The sequence below is a fragment of the Neopelma chrysocephalum genome, unplaced genomic scaffold (genome assembly GCF_003984885.1).
Source record: "Neopelma chrysocephalum unplaced genomic scaffold, ASM398488v2 Primary Assembly neopelma1_23, whole genome shotgun sequence".
Classification (NCBI taxonomy): Eukaryota; Metazoa; Chordata; class Aves; order Passeriformes; family Pipridae; genus Neopelma; species Neopelma chrysocephalum.
Genome location: NW_020897691.1, coordinates 6,462,784 through 6,473,179, shown reverse-complemented (window position 1 = coordinate 6,473,179; position 10,396 = coordinate 6,462,784). Strand labels below are relative to the sequence as shown.

Genomic DNA, 10,396 nt, shown 5'->3' with positions numbered 1-10,396 from the left:
AGGGGCAGATTTGCGCGCGCTGCTCTGAGGCACCCTCAGCCGTGGCAGGGCTTCGCCGCGGGCCAGGGGCTTCACCGGCGGCCCTGCTGGCTCCCCAGCGCATGTCTTGGCCCTATCTACCTGCGCCCTTCTCCCGGAGGGGCGGAGCGGATCGCACTTAGCAGGGCAGGAGAGCCGTGAAGTTGCGGTGGCGTGCTCTCGGCGTGTTTGCTCAGTGAGCTCCCACCCGCACCCTTGGGGAAGGATAAACTGGGCCGTGTGCCGTGGGAAAGGGAGCACTTCATTTTTGGCACCGTTGAAATAAGTTGGCCGTCGAAGGTTTTGCAGTTGAACACTGGAAATGTAAGGCTGGTGAATGGCTTGCCTCTACCCTAAATTGGGAACATTATTAACACATTTCTGCTGGGGACCTTAGCAGCACTGTACAAACATGAACCATGACACCTGGAGTATCTGGGATACCTCACTTGGCAGGCATCGAGTGCAGGTATCTGAGACAACTTACCCAAATTAGTGGTGATAAGTCTGTGGCAGAGTCGGGATTTCAGTTTACCGTTTTCAGCATCTGAGTTCCCAGTGCACCCTACTGTTTCCCTCACTGAAATGGAAACCCATGTGAGGCAGCTGGTTTAGTTCTGCAGCACATGCTACATCTGCCCATCATGCCCCATCTGTCTGTCTCAGGGTAACTGGAGGAACTGGAAGTGTCAGGCCTGTGGGGATGTCATCTTCCAGCTTCAGGAAAACCTGAAGCTCTGTGTGGTTGGACCACTGAAGGCCTTGCAAAGGCTCATGCCTTATGGAAATAATCACTCTGTACATCTGATCTTGTTTTCCTAAGTGCCCTGGCTTCTTCCACGGGAAGTGTCACTGTGGCTCTCCATAGGGTTGTGGCACTTGTGCACTTAGACATTTTGGGCATTCCAAAGCAGGGCCAGACCCAAGGTCCTCCGTGGCTGAAGGCAGCTGGGAAGACCCCAGGTTGGATGCCCTATGCATGCAGTTGAAGGTGTGGGGAAGGAATATCGCCCTGCAGCCCCACACCAGGGTGGCAGCACCCACTTCCTGCAAGGAGCACAGCCAGGCAAGGATGGAGCAGCCAGCAGAGCATAGGGGCTCAGTGTAACCCTCATGCTCAAGACCCATAGGGGCCATTGACCTCTCGTGGGACACCGCAGTCCTGCAGAATTAAGTTCCCCTAAATTAACAAAGATAGTGCTACCACATGTGACATTAGCCCCAGAGAGTCATCACAGGGCACCCAGCTACAACCAAGAAGCGTTTCCCCATTGGATGCTTTCATACTTTTATCCCTCTGTGATGAAGCCTGTGAGGAGATCACCCAGACAGCTGAGTTCTGCCAAGAGTGACAGGTAGAAGGATTGGAGTGGGAGCCTGCCTGTGCTCAGGCATGTACTAAAATAACAGAAATGGCTTAATATGTGCCTTTGGTTATTTTGGTGCAAGTCCTCGTGGGGATGCTGAAGTTAGAACAAAAGCATTCTATTTTAATTTAGTGTAATTATAGCTTGTCTACTTAGAAAAGCTGAATTGCTTTAACAATACTATTGCAGCTAACTCCCCAGAGTATGGATGCAGTTGTGCCAGGATAATGCTAATATGGCTTATTCTTGTTGGAAAAGGGAAAAACATTATGTGTGCAGATGCAGGTTCACTTTGCAAACAGCTGCAGCTGTTTGAAAGGTTACCACCAGGGCAGCCTATTGCCACGCTTGTTCTTGGGGCTCCTCCCTCCATAGCAGAGCCTTAAAGGCAAGTGTGCTCCACAGCCACCTGGCTGCAAAATTACAGTGTTTAATTCAGTATTAGGCACCTTCAGCCCAGCAGGTGTTCCACTCAAAGGCATGAGAAGACTCTGTGTGGCTGCTCTGCTGTAATGGTGAGGGAGCTCAGAGCTACCTGTAGTGTGGTAACAGCTTGAGCAGCAATGCTGTTTCAACAGTGAACCTCACAGCTTAGTATAAGAGTGGTACAGGTGACAATCGCATTCCTGACCAAAATCAGGTACCAGTCCCTGTACCATAAATTGTTACAGGTCCTTCTTTTCCTTCAATAGAGGCAAAAGGAAAATGGATAAATTGCACAGACTTGTATCCCTTCTTCTGAATTGAAAACAAATCACTTTTCAGTGAAACTCCAAAGGTAGTGAGGATCTGCACAAGACAAGGAACAGTATCTTCAGTAATTTCTGGGGAACTGCATGGAGCATGGAGGCTGGATGCTGTTACTTCTGGTGCATGTCCTCCCTACTGCTTTGTGCAGAGGGCAGAACTACATTTGCAGCCCAGTATCTCATTTTTATTCTACGTGGTTCTAAGTGTATATATAGGTGCATCTCTACACAAAAGAAGGCAATGCTAATGAAAGACGTACAATGGGAAGAGGTACAGCTTTTAAGGCTGTAGTTTCCCCTGAGCAGCATCCAAGAAAGTTGTCTACTGCACACATGAGCTTTGATAGAAAGGCCCGTTGTGCCTGAGGAACAGAGCTGTCAAAAGGGGTTTCCATCTCTATGCCAAGATGCTTGTTACCCTTCTCCTGTCAGAGCCCAGCAGTTGGTAGTTTTCCATCTCTAGAAATCCAGGGGAACTCTCCACCTTGGGGAACAAGAAACTGGAGAAAAGTCAATAGACCAGACAAGGTTCGTACCACATTTATTCAAGGAAAGAAATAAAAAGAGTACCATAATTACATTTTAACTACATTTTACTCTCAGCAGCATCCCATAAATCATGTACCTTGTTAGTGCTGTGGCATAGCATATGATGCTGGAAGTCAGCACACAGTAAATACGTTGACAGTAAGTGCAGTAAATACTGTTCACTAGTTGGCTTTGGCCATCTTGGGCAGTGTGTCTTGCTGAAGTCATGGCAGGTGATGGATTTTTGCCCCCTTGGTCTGTTTTGTCTATTTTTGGTGAAGAGAAGGTGAGCAGGCATTCTGCAATCTCTGACACCAAGCTGGAATATGGCACAACTGAGGACACAAGGATGTACGAGCAATGTCACCTCTTATCTGCAGTGGCAAATGACAAATTTGTGTCCTGTATGAGACAATGAGAACTCATTAAGAGAAAAGATGCAAACCACAAGGAAAAATCCTGTAGGTGGGAGATGAGAGGGCAGACGATATGCACTGGGTGGCAATCCATTTGAACAGCATCGAAAGATGATGTGAGAAAGCCCTTCAATGCAATGCTGCAAGCGAAAAATGCCACATCTACATTTGTAAACACCTTCAGCAGACAAATACAGCCAATGCATTGAGCTAAGTAGGCTCCAGCAAGTGAGCTGTAACAGTCTGCATTGTTTCTGTGCTTGGGGAGGGGGGACGTGAGTGGATTCAGAGCTGCATGGTTGCCCTATACTGTAATGTACCCTACCCAGTACTGTAGCCTTTTGTGTAAAAGGATGAGCTAACCAGTTGTTTTGCAAAGGGGGGGCCCGTTTGCACCACAGCAGCAAGTCAGAGCAGCTCCCAGGCAGCCATGGTGGCAGTGGGCTGAGGGTGCATTGATGGAGGGATGCTGTAACAGATAGCCCCTGCTTCTGAGCTTTCAGCCTCAACCCTATCACATGCACACATCTTACAGGTTTGAACCCAATTGTTTTCAGAGCTCTAATCTGGGGGATAAATAGGCTTAACTCCACGTAGGTCAACTGGGTGGCAGTTGTCTGTCTCAGGGCTGAATTTGACACATTATCAGCCAGTTCCCAGAAACGGTCTTCCTCTATCCTACGTGCTTGTGTTAGTCAAATATTATTCTTCAAGAAAAATTACAGAGAGAGGAAATTATTTTATCAGGATGTGAAGTAGGTCATTGTTATACCCTGGCTTATCATTTTCCCTGTGATATAAAAACTATGAACTAGATACTGGCCTTGTAGAATGAAAGCTTTCTTTTTTTCTTTTCTTGCAGAAACTTGAAAAGCTTGACACAGAGAGAGGCAAGGGAGTGAGGCAGCACTCTCTGAGCATGGCATGATGCATTGCTGCTTGTTCCAGGGAAGGGTATGGCTGCTCTGCACGGCTGTCACCAAGATCCTGTTCTTTATTGAAAAGAGCAACCCTGAGGTCTGGAAAAAAACCCATCTCTGATGCACCCCTTCATTTTCCAAAAAGCAGGATCCTGGTGACTTGGCGGAGTGGGTCAGTGGCACGCAAGGTGGTGAGAAAAGAAAGGGGAAGAAGAGGGAAGGAGAGAGGAAGGGAGGGAGGGAGGGAGGGAGAGAGCAAGGAAAGGACAGCAACCTGGGAAAGAAAGGGCAATTTATATAAAGGAGTGCTCTGTTTCTAGAGAAGTGCCTTTGAGGCTGTTCTTTGAGAAATATGAGGGAAAAGGGCTAGAGAACTACAAGATACTGCTACTTTTATTATATATTTGATTTGTAGTTTAAAAAAATTATATTTTTGCCAGGGCTTTTTTTAATAACATTTTCATGCTCAAAGTATCGATTTCAGGGATGTTTTCACTACCTGGGGAAAGGGATCAGTAAGTGGCACACATTAGTAACACAATAAACTCTCACCACCCTACCAGCTAAGTTCTAATTGAGAAGAGGCTACCAAAAACTCACAGGCAAAACCAATTGTTGAGATAAACATGGGGAAAACCCCACAAAACCAAAACAAAGCACAATTGCTTCAAGCCTCCCAAATTTCTATTTAATTCAGAAAACAAATTAACTCTAACCTCCTATCTGCAGTGCCTCTGCAGGGAAACCACAGTGGGAGGTGAGCCCTTTATCTCGCTTTCAAAATCCTTTTTGGCTGATCTGGGGTCAGGTGCTGAAAAGCGCTGCATGTCCTGATTTTGTGTGACAGTCACCAATTTGCCAGCTTGTCCTGTAAGCCCCTCACTGCCCTAGGGCTACCCCACACCCCTCTGAGTGCACCAGAGGTGGGAGCTCTTCCCAGGGCTCTCCCTGCTGGTTCTGAGCAGAGACTAAGCAGTCACCCCAGCAGGTCGTCTGGGCACCGCTGGAGACACACTGGGTAAGATCTAGGTGGTGGCTGATAAATGTCTTGGTAAGAAAAATAACAAAGTTACCAGTTTTGCCAAACACCTGAATGAAGGAGCTGCCCCTGCCCTGTGGTATATTGCATTTCATTGCTCTTCTTTTCACTAGGATTTATAATCTGCCATGCTATTTCTGCCACAGGAGTCCCAGTTTACACACAATCTGGAGAGAGGGAGGAAATCCAAGGACTAAACGGGAGGAGAAGAAAACATGCTTGGACAATGTGCTGCACACTGGTGGGACTGGTGAGTGACAGAGGAGAGAGCTGAGAAGAGAAACAACAGCTCAGTTTGGACACACATCACTGAGGAGCTGGAGCAGAGCAGCTAACGCTCAAAACTGACATGGTTTCTGCAGCACACGTGCTCTTTACCAGACCGCCTATCAGTCACTGTGTGAATTCCCTCACTAGTTTTCCTAGCTGCCATAACCCTACCAGTTCCTCAGGTGGACTCCCAAAACAGCTGTCAAAATCCTAATCTGCCATGCTTCTGTTCTCTAGGGGCTCTTTCCAGCAGCTGGGAAAACCTTTCATTTCTACTATGCATCCCCCTCCGTGTTAAAGCAGACTAGTGAGTAATTTTTCTGCCACAGCCTTCCTGACAGTTGTAGCACTCCTGGGAAGAAACCCTGCTGGCTGCCTCTGCTGGTTCCTGCTTCAGCCCTGCTCTTGTCCCTGATGTGAACACTCTCTTTGCTCCATGCTGGAACTGAGGTGACCTACATTTATGGGCATCTTCATGTGACCCCACAGGCAGATCTCTATGGCCTTCATGCCCTAGCCTAGACTGCAGTCCACCATCTCCCATATACACTCCTACATCTTCAGTGATGTAATCTGTATTCCTGAAGTTGTTTGTATCTTGGAGGTATTTTTTGTACAGGAGACATTTTATGTTTTAGGCAAGCTAAAAGACCTTTATCAGTTTTCTTTTCAAGGTTATGCGAGGCATCTATTTTGTTTTCACACTGGTTAAACACCCAGAGTCTCTTTGAATGCAGATGAACCCCAGCAATCTGTGTGCACTAAAATTCATCACCTTGTTCTGTGTACCCCATCCACATGCTATACCTGAACCCCTCACCTTGCCAGAATTTCAGGCCTCAAGGCTGCTTCAAATGGGAGTCAGGTTCCAGAGCAGCCTGCCAGACCCAGGATTTCTTCCCCAAGATCTGCACCCTTATGGCATGATGGATATAAGTGATCTGACTTCCTAGGTCGGCAGAGAGAGGGCTGGGAGGTGCTGGGGAACTCCAGCTGCACAACAGGAGATGCAGAAGTTGTGTCTGGACCATGGAGTCTCCAGTGGCCAGGCCTAAAATTGCTGACGCTTTTACATATTGATAACGTAAATGTGGAGATATCTCTTTGCATTTGGGATGCAAGGATGTATTTAAGAATAAGGTCCCTGTTTGCAAATGAGTTGTGACAGAGGGTAATGTGATCAGACCAGGCTGGAGAACTGGGAAGAGGCTGCTACAACCCAGGCTGATGGGGCCCAGAGGGAGACAGTGAGCAGTGAGGTAGGTGGAGGGAGACAGGTTTTGCTCGTCTTAAATGCAAATGCAAACATTGCAAGAGAAAAGGGAATGCAAGAGGGCAGACAGTCTGTGTGTCCCCTAAGCACAGAGAACCAGGACGCTGAACAGCTTCGTTATGCTGAAGCGATTTCTCAAGGTGCTTGTAAAATATGCCCAGATTGGGCATATACCAACGGTCACTAACCAGGCTGAACAGAATTCAGTACTTCAGTACTCCCTGGAGAAATCTACCACCTCCCCACCACTGGGGGCTGTCCCCAGAGGCACCACAAACTGGGCCATCCACGTCCTTGCATGAGCCCAAGTTTCGTGAGCCCAGCTTCCTAATGGGAGTCTTCACTTTTGTTAACAGTGCTGGGAGGTGAGGTTAACAGAGAGACCTGTCTGCTCTGCCAGCAATGCTCTCATGCTTGCTTCTGCACCTAGCCTCCCCAGTGAAACTCGGCCTAGCCAACAGGTCTGTGCTGATCTGCTTTTGTGGACAGTTTGTCCCATGCATTTTTAGCTGGTTACTCTTTAAGTCTGAAAAACAACAATTGGTCCTAGTGTTATCTCTTTTGGAGCCAGCCACTTCCTCTTGGTATCAAACTTGGAAGAACCCCATGGCCACTGCTGAAAAGCCTTTTCCCTTTCTACATTTAAAGATCTCTTCTGAAAGTGGTTGCTAGGATCTCCTTGGTGGGGATTAAAAGGCTTGGAACAAGCCAGTGCAAGTGTCAGTTTTATTGAAAATGAACAGGCTGTTCTTCCGTGATAACTGCCCGACTTTGAGGGCAGGCATCTCAGGAAAGCATCCACAGCTGGCTCCGGGGCAGCTTAGCAGAGAGGGAAAGCCATGGCTTTTTCTGTGCTGCATGGTAACACAAAGGCAGGAAACCAAAGACCATGATTCACTTAGTGCAGAGCAAACGCTGCCATCCAAATCAGCACCGTCCTGGCTCAGGTGCTTGTATGTGGGGGCTCCTGGGTACTTCTCTGATCCCCAGCTTAGCTTGGCCAGCTCAGTGCTGAGTCAATCCCACTTCCGTGGTGCTGGCAGCTGCAGCTGGGGAGGAGCAAGCACTTCTCAGCATGCTGTACTCCCCCCCACCAGAAATCTGCTTTGGTAGAGAACTGTGAGCTGGTTTGGGATACTGGAAAGCAGTACATTATGTTTCTCTTTTCAGGGACAGGATGAAAACCTTCGATTCCCAGGTTTTCAGGACAGCACATTTCAGCCATAATGGGTATACATAAATCAGAAGCCAGCCACAATATAAAAGATTTTTTCCCTTTCAGGCATCCTGTCTCTGCTTGGGAGTCCTTCACTACCATACAAGGCTGGGCTCAGGAAATTGCCATTCTAGTCCATTTGAGCTGGATTTTGAAAGAAAGAGTTGCCAGAACAGTACCACCAGCATGGCTCTAAAAGGCAATGGTTTACCATCACACAGCAATGTTTTCACCAGCCTAGTTTAAAACAATTTTCTGAGCAGAATGAGATTCCAAGGGCTCCTTTGCTGGATAACCTTGACAGACTAGTGTCCTCTCTTAGCTGGGGAGGGAGCTGACAGAATTCATGTACCTAAAAACATGGCACATGCTCAACAGGGAAACTTCTACTGAGTGAAAACTGAGCCTCACTTTATCAGTGTTTGAGAAAGTAGTTTGTAGGTGTCTTGAAGTCCTTAGACTAAAGACGTGAATGAGAGTAAAGCATTACTGGTAGATAATGTGATCCTGTTTTTGAACCTGCTTTCCCAGCTGCTTTATGGATCTCCATATCTTTGACAGAGAGTGTTAGAGCAAGAAGGACAAAAATGCTGAACCACTTCCAGCTGCAGTAGTTCAGGAGAGGGGTTTTTGTGGAGAAGTGTCCTAGAGGCTTTGAGCACCAGCCTCTGTTAGCTGCAAATACAAATCACTAAAAAGCACCAGAGCTTTCCCACTGAAGTAAAGGCATCGGGAACAGGAGATTAATAGGTTGCCAGCTGTGTCGGCATGATAAGCCAAGCAAGAACCCAGACGCTTTCAGTCGAAAATGGATTGAGACCTCAGCAGGGGCACACAGCAAATCAGCCAGAAGCTACACATGGAAAACTGAGCAAGGCAGTGTGGGCAAACAATTCTTATCTTCACTTTACGTCAATAGAAATGGCATTGTAAAAGAGGCAGCAAAGTATTTGCTGGAGAGGAGGAGGGAAAAGTCCACAAGCTTTCTTGGCTGTACATGTAGGTTTTAAAATGCTACTGTTTTCCTCGGAAACTTGTCATTGAAAACAAACACCTATCAAAAATCACCCAGCAAGTTCTTCCAGAAGGCTAGTTGGTTGCTTGTTTTGGTAGATTTAGCCAAGCTGTGCTGGCAGGAATCTGCCTGCCACTGCTATTGTGCTCCAAAGGCAGTCAGGAAAATACAACTTCTTAAACCAGTCTAAAGCACAGCTGTCATAATTACCCCATCTACTCTGATTTGCCGCAAAACAGGACTCGTGAGAGAGGCACACCTCAAAAATGTGGGGTTTCTGCAAGGTGATGCTGTCTGCAGCCATCTCCCTGTTTCCCACGGTTCTTGCTTCTTCAGCAGCCCAGCCCAATTACCTTCTTAGGCTTTTTCTTTGCTTTCTCATTTTATTGTTTTCTTTAAGGATAATTAACAGAAGAGTGAACAAAGCCCAGGTTTCTTGTGTGGATTTTTTTTTTTTGTGGTGGTGGTGGTGCTTTTCATTTTGCTGAGTTTTCCTTTTACTTTTAAGCAATTATATGCAAGAAAAGCACCTTTCCTATCAGAGGCAGTATTGAGCAAGGAGAAGACTCAGCAAGGAGAATAGTAATAATTAAGGTAAGGCCATGAGTAGGTTTTGCCTCCTCCTCCCAATTTTGCAGCACCACCCTGAGCAGGTAATGGGCCCTCACTGCACCTCTGCTGTAAGCACCCTGGAGCAGGGAAAGGCACAAATATTTCCACCACACAGGAGGTGTGCAGGTGTCAGTAAGAGGTGAGCTGAGAAGAAAAGCAGTCTGAGATAAATACAGCTGAAGCTTCACAGCCTGGATCCATATGGCCTCTGGATCCATCCCTGCCCTATGAAGCCTCCAGCTGGCCTCTGGGCAGAGTAAAGCTCTTCACTGGGTTATGGCCAGGGGTGGGCTCACTGCATCTGGGTGTCTTGGGGCAGGGCCACCCATCACATGCTGGTGGGGAGCTGTGGCTCCCAATACTTCCCTCCTCCTGCCACAAATCCTTGCCCCCTGTGTGCATGGCTCTGCAGGGACTTTAGCCTTGTGCCTGGGAGCTAGCCCTGGAAATCTGAGGGCACTCTGTCAAAAGGTGCAGTTGTGACTGTTCAGGTATCAAAATAATGATATTGCTTATAAAAAAAAATCTCAAAATATGACTGTTGATAAAACAGTGCGTTTTCATATAATGCCATAATTAATGAACACAGATTCTCTGTATTTGCAGTCCCTGACACCATAGTGATGGACGTGATCTAGTAACAGAGACAGATGACCCAGTAGCTGAATGACTGATCATCTCCCTTGGAACACACATATGGGGAAAATGAATGGAAAAAATAGAAAATGGAAAATGCATGATGCTGAACTGCTTTCTGTTTTTCTCAGCAGGGGAACTTCAGGCACCGTGTCTGTAAAGCACTGAGCACCTTCCACTCTTCCCGACCCTGCCAATTTCCTCTGCACAAACCATCCATATGGATTTGACATGTGGCCTCTGAGAGACCCTGCATTGTACATCCCTGTAAGTCAAAGTGTGTGGGGTGGAGGAGCCACGTACCTGCCTAAGCTTCTGCAAGTCCCTAAGGGTCAAG

General features: G+C 47.2%; 1 long non-coding RNA gene across 5 annotated transcripts; it reads left to right on the top strand.

Annotated features, from left to right (window-relative positions):
* Positions 1–10,116, top strand: LOC113968719. 5 transcript variants are annotated; one of them, XR_003534636.1, is made up of 6 exons: positions 1–103; positions 3,941–4,170; positions 4,562–4,755; positions 5,184–5,287; positions 9,320–9,405; positions 10,030–10,116. It is a non-coding gene; the product is annotated as an uncharacterized LOC113968719 (long non-coding RNA). The 5 variants fall into 5 exon arrangements; XR_003534637.1 differs by having other exon boundaries at positions 5,184–5,404; XR_003534633.1 differs by lacking the exon at positions 9,320–9,405.
* The last annotated feature ends 280 nt before the right edge of the window (positions 10,117–10,396 follow it).